The 6,275-nt window shown below is 36.5% G+C and overlaps 1 non-coding gene across 1 annotated transcript; it reads right to left on the bottom strand.

Annotated features, from left to right (window-relative positions):
* Nucleotides 1-1,065: 1,065 nt before the first annotated feature.
* On the bottom strand, nucleotides 1,066-1,138 carry Trnak-uuu. Its single transcript has one exon. It is a non-coding gene; the product is annotated as a tRNA-Lys (tRNA).
* Between the last annotated feature and the right edge of the window lie 5,137 nt (nucleotides 1,139-6,275).

Genomic DNA, 6,275 nt, shown 5'->3' with positions numbered 1-6,275 from the left:
AGAAGCTGATTAAAGTCTGTTTTCCTCCTCTAACAAGACGAATTTCGATTCCCACGCCTCTACGATCCGCGGCGAACTGATTCTCGAGAATTAATTCACAGTTAACACGCGGTAGTCATCTTACCAAAGTTGTCCTTTAAATAGAATTCATTTACTAGGGTGTTTGGTTGTTGATTATTTTCATGTATTGCAAAATTAAAATTTACAATAACATAACTTGCATATTTTCGCCTTAGGCATTTATATAATTTCATCTCCAAAAGAGGTTCGGCTACTTTTTCTCTTTTTTCAATATTTTATTTTTGTTGAAGTTGCTTGATTACCTATTTGTGGTGTTCAACCGAAATTAGTACCCACATTGTTTATTACTGTTTGTGATAGATGTTTAATTTGCCAAGTCCAGCGTTTATGCCATCGTTTAAACCCATTGGAGTCGCTGTCTCGTCTGTAATGCTGAATGCTCATTATATCGTTGTAATTTTTTTTTGTCAGTATAAACATCCTGAAACAACGCACTGTCGCTTCTGAAGCGTCTAGGAAGGTCTTTGAAGCATTGTATTTTTATACCACTGCTACTTCTGTTCAGGTGCTCTCGCGTAAAATCACAGTTGTTGGCATTTGAACCCCAGATATGTGGAAAGTTGATATGTTTATTTCAACATTTCTAGGGTTGTTCACTATAACTTGATTTGTACTGATTTCTCATCTTCACAATTGCGTACTTCACGAATTGGGATCGAGTGAACTGACGTTCCCGTACTCTATACTGCATTCCAACAACACCGTCTTGTTGGAAGTCATCGGCCTTCGGATCCGCTAAATTTTCTACGAACGTGCATTTCAGAGTACCCATCATCTTTTATTGTCAATATCGCAACTCTCCAACGAAAACGACGTATCTTGTCATTTGCATAGCCAGCCGGTGAAGCAGCGTCTGATCGCAACGACTTCCACTGAGCGGAAGATAATCGATATGTTTCATACAGGTGATCGAAACTGACTGATTTTGCAACATATTTGCAATGAAATGGCCTCTGTTTGAGTAAACAAAATGATAAAAATGTACGCCCGAACAGGGACTTGAACCCTGGACCCTTAGGTTAAAAGCCTAATGCTCTACCGACTGAGCTATCCGGGCTCGATGTGTAAGATTGCCACAACAGCATTTAAACATCTCGCGTTATTGTCAACATGGTTAGTCTTATGTTATTGATAACCTGGTTAATATTTGTGTGTGAAATAATTGATGTGTTGTTAGCACATGACCGTTATCGGTTAACCGCTTACAGCAATATGCGTACTCGGTTTTGGTTAAAACATGTATGGCAGGAAAGTTATTCTTCATAGTGCACTTATGATGAAAAGCAAGGGTTTTCTTCGTTTTTGAAGCGTTTCAAAGTTTATAACTTATGAAAAACTATTACATTTAAGTTGTTTCGGAGTTTGGCTACGAGTTATTGATCGTCCAAGTCTTTGTAGTTGTAAAAATTGTGTAGCAGTTTTCCGCTTTGAGAATTATGTTTCTTTCGTACATTGAAAGAAAAACAATAAGTGACCGACGACGTGTGTATTATTATTATTATTATTATTATTATTATTATTATTTCTCTTTCCTGTCTCAGACGTTATGTCTGGTTAGAAATGGAAAGTGACGCGGGCCTTGATCAAGCGTGATTTCCTTTTAACTGTATGGTATATGTTACATTGCATTTAGGAGCTTTCGGGTAATTGAACATGTATCAATAATTACAGATTTCTGTAGTTTTATGTATACGTTTGGATGTAGCTGTATTGCGTTGATGTACTGGTGGATATTGTGTGGTATGACTCCTGTAGTTGATAGTATAATTGGTATGATGTCAACTTTATCCTGATGCCACATGTCCTTGACTTCCTCAACCAGTTGGACGTATTTTTGAATTTTTTCCTGTTTTCTTCTGTATATTTGCTGTATTGGGTATGGATATTTCGATTAGTTGTGTTAATTTCTTCTTTTTATTGGTCAGTATGATGTCAGGTTTGTTATGTGGTGTTGTTTTATCTGTTATAATGGTTCTGTTCCAGTATAATTTGCATTCATCATTCTCCAGTACGTTTTGTGGTGCATACTTGTATGTGGGAAGCTGTTGTTTTTTTAGTTTATGTTGTATGGCAAGTTGTTGATGTATTATTTTTGCTACATATTCATGTCTTCTGGGGTATTCTGTATTTGCTAGTATTGTACATCCGCTTGTGATGTGATCTACTGTTTCTATTTGTTGTTTGCAAAGTCTGCATTTATCTGTTGTAGTATTGGGATCTTTAAATATTATTATTATTATTATTATTATTATTATTATTATTATTATTATTATTATTATTATTATTATTATTATTATTATTATTATTCACGTATGAGCCCAATAGAACCTCGCAAGTGATTAATGTTGCTTATCATGGTTGGCCTTCCTTTGTGTCCAAATTTGTTTCATTCTTTCAGAATGAAGTCTCTTTCTTTCATTTCTTTCATCAGACCACGGTGTCCCAGTACGTTTTCTAATTTCCCTCTGACCAAATTTCCAATCAAATATTTATTGTCTGGATGTTTTTTTTCTATCTGTAACATCTGCCTAAGGTACACCGCCTACTTTAAGACACTCCTCAATTGCAGCGATCCGTTTAATTCGCTCGGTTTTGGTCTTATTTCAGTTTTCGTAGAATTCTGCTATTTGCTTTGTCAACCTAGTGAGTGCCATTCTTTTAATGGGCCCATAAAATTTTAGATCTTCGTTTTCTCGTGTCACCCTGTATGCCTGTTTATTTTTCTATTTTCTTATTACTTTGAAGCCTAATATTTTCGTAATATACTTCCTTTTTTTAAATTTCTTCATTATCCCTCTTTCTATTTAAAATTAAAGTTTCTGCTCCAGAAAGACATTCAGGTTTGATTACAGTGCTGTAATGCCTAAGTTTACTGAATTTAGAAAGTGATTTTTTATTATAAATATTTTCTGTTAATCTGAAAGCAGTTGCCATTTTTTAATAGCGAACTTCATTTGTAGCTTTTTCCAGACCGTTTTCTTATGAGATTTCTCCCAAGTATTTAAACTGTGACACTCATTTTATTTTTCCACATTTTGTGTTCAAAAACTTTGGTGGTGCTTTGTTGCACGTCATACATTCCGTTTTCTCAGAAGGTATTTGTAGTGTCACTTTTTCCGCAACTTCTTTAAGAATTTCAATTTGCTTTTGCACTGTGGTAATATCCCTAGTTAAAATTGCCAGATCATCTGCAAAGCCGGCCGCGGTGGTCTAGCCGTTATAGGCGCGCAGTCCGGAACCGCGCGACTGCTACGGTCGCAGGTTCGAATCCTGCCTCGGGCATGGATGTGTGTGATGTCCTTAGGTTAGTTAGTTTTAAGTAGTTCTAAGTTCTAGGGGACTGATGACCTCCGATGTTAAGTCCCATAGTGCTCAGAGCCATTTGAACCATCATCTGCAAAGGCGAAGCAATCTACTCTAATATTACTTCTAATTAACTAGATATTTTGATTCGACTTTTGTTCTAGCTATTCTGTAATTACCTTTTTCAAAACACAGCTAAACAGTAATGGGGAGAGTCCATCTCCCTGTCTTACACCAGTCTTTATGTCAAATGGTTCAGAAAATTTCTCCCATAAGTTTAACTTCAGAGCCACTGTTGGTTAACGCTTTCTTAATTAGTGTTAGAGTTTTATTATCTAGCCCTTGCTCCTTTAAAATTTGTAAAACAGATTCACAATCAACTGAGTCGTGCGCCTTTTTAAAATCCACAAATGTACATGCAATATTCTTACTAGAAATACATGGGTGCCTAAGGATTTTTTTGAAATTAAGAATTTGTGACAGACAGGATCTGTTTGGTCTAAAGCTTCCTTGGAATCCATCAGTTTTAGGTTCTATTTGTTCTTGCGCTCGATCAAGTAAACATTGCAAAACAATTTTGAACGTGACTGGGAAAAGAAAAATTCCTCGGTAGTTATTAACATCGGTTCTATCCCCTTTTTTATTCAATGGATGAATTACGGCAGTTTTCCAGTCCTCGGGTATTTTCTCAGTTTGCTAGATCTGTCCTATTGGTTGAGTGATCTCTTTTATAGTGTTAGGACCAGCTGATTTTAGCAGTTCTGCAATTATAGCTTCTTCTCCAGATGCCTCATTGTTTTTAAGTCTCTTAATTTGTTGCGTTAATTCGATTTCGCCAGATGCTTTAGAGTTAGAATTGGTGTTATTAGTTTGCTGTGGCTGTAATTTATTCATTGGTGCTGGATAGTTAATACTTTCTCAAAATAATTAGCAAATACCTTACAATTTTCCTTGTTGTTAAGAGTCAAACTACTATCTCCATATCTGAAGCAAAGACTTTGAGGTTGGTAACCGCTCTGTTTTTATAGTTAGAAAGGTTTTAATTTTTGAATGCGTCATGCCTAGACTTAACTGCCGTATCACAATCCGCATCTCACCAGGGGTGTTTTTGTTTCTTTCGAAGCGGAATTAAATTTTGTGCTTCTTTGATGAACGTTTCTTGTAGGCTTTTCCAGTTGTTGTATTGGTTTCTGTCATGTTCACTTGTTGTGGTTGGTGTTGTTTCAGTTGTGTCAAATTCTGGGATAACATTTTTTTTGTTTTGAAGAATTGTTGAGGTTGACGCTTTACTTTTATTCGCGTTAAACAATGATCAGAATCAATATTACCCCTTTCCTAAATTAGACATTGAAAATTTTCGTATAGATAGGGTATGAAATTGCTGCATGATCGATTTGAAATTCCCCAGTAAATGTGTCGGTTGCCTGCCAATTTTTTGCTTAGAAGGGTTCCTTTTATGCACAGGAAATCCGCCCACCGTTTTCTTATATTTTGTCTCTCTACGTAATTGAGCATTAAAACTACCCTTTAAAATTTTAACATGGTTTGAGGGAATTTTCGAGTTGATGCTTTCTAACGTTTAACAAGCTGCTTTAACTTCTTTGGGTTTTTTACGGTTATCCTCATTGACTGGCATATGGGCATGAATTAAAAGTATGCTTTATTTGTGCATTTAAGAGAAATTATAATTCGTCTAATATTAATGTGGTTTACCTCCATTACTGAATTTAAAAAAATTTTGGAGACTGCAAAAGCAACTCCCAGATGTGGTCTATTATTAAGTATTCTTTTATCAGCTTTTTTTTAAAAAAAAAAAGACGATAATTGCCAAAGTCCATGGTGTTATTGTCCGTCATTCGCGATTCTTGAAGTGCCAAAATTTCAATCTTCTGTTCTTTTAATGTGTCTCCCAGTTTATGAAGTTTACTTGCTCGCGTAAGTGTTTGTATGTTATGTGTTGGAAAATATTATTTGTTTTGTTTTTAAATTGGACAGAGGACTCCATCTTTGTTGAATCACACTGCACTTTAACCTGGTCGCCGCAGAATCCGAAAGACCAGTTGCGTCAGTAATACTTGCAGTGGATTGACCACCTGGGGTAATACTGTGATTATCAAAATGCTCCACGGTGATTATACCGGGAATCAGGTGGGGTTGAGTAGACTCCCTGAGTGAACTCAGAGTGTTAATGCTGGAAGGGTTAGTTCCAGAATATAAATTACAGCCGCACCACTGGTGAACAGACGCTGACCAGTTTGCCGTTGGCTATAAGACAGACGCAAAGTGGATTTGGTTTTGTTTTGCCGGTCCGAGACTGCTTATTCTGTACTCGCATCTGTCCACTGTTTCTGTTAGAACGTTAACTGTCCACTACCTGAGACCCACCAATACCCTAGGCAAGGTCGGCTTCTTATACTTTTAGTCACATCATTTGAAAGTCTTCTATCATACATTCAGAGTACGGCTCCCACTCAAATCATTTGCAGTTATTACTACACTACAGTGGCTGGCTGCATGAGAATGATCATGATACCGGTACTGTGCTCCGTGAGTAAAATAATAGTACTAATAGTAGTAGTGGTAATAGAAGCACGTAGTAGCAGTAGCAGTTTTATTCGTCAGTGGAACACTTTTACAAGAATACTGCAAATGTCATGGTACCGATATCACAGCTTATGAACAAAAAAAATAGTTTATATATACATACCAAGAGGTCTAGTTTGTGAAGGATGGGATAGACAGTTGACAATAGCCTTTGTAGTAGGAAACATTTCAAAAAATGGTTCAAATGGCTCTGAGCACTATGGGACTTAACTGCTGAGGTGATCAGACCCCTAGAACTTAGAACTACTTAAACCTAACTAACCTAAGGACATCACACACATCCATGC

The sequence above is a fragment of the Schistocerca piceifrons genome, chromosome 1, assembly GCF_021461385.2.
Source record: "Schistocerca piceifrons isolate TAMUIC-IGC-003096 chromosome 1, iqSchPice1.1, whole genome shotgun sequence".
Classification (NCBI taxonomy): Eukaryota; Metazoa; Arthropoda; class Insecta; order Orthoptera; family Acrididae; genus Schistocerca; species Schistocerca piceifrons.
This window is presented reverse-complemented; position numbering and strand designations above follow the sequence as displayed.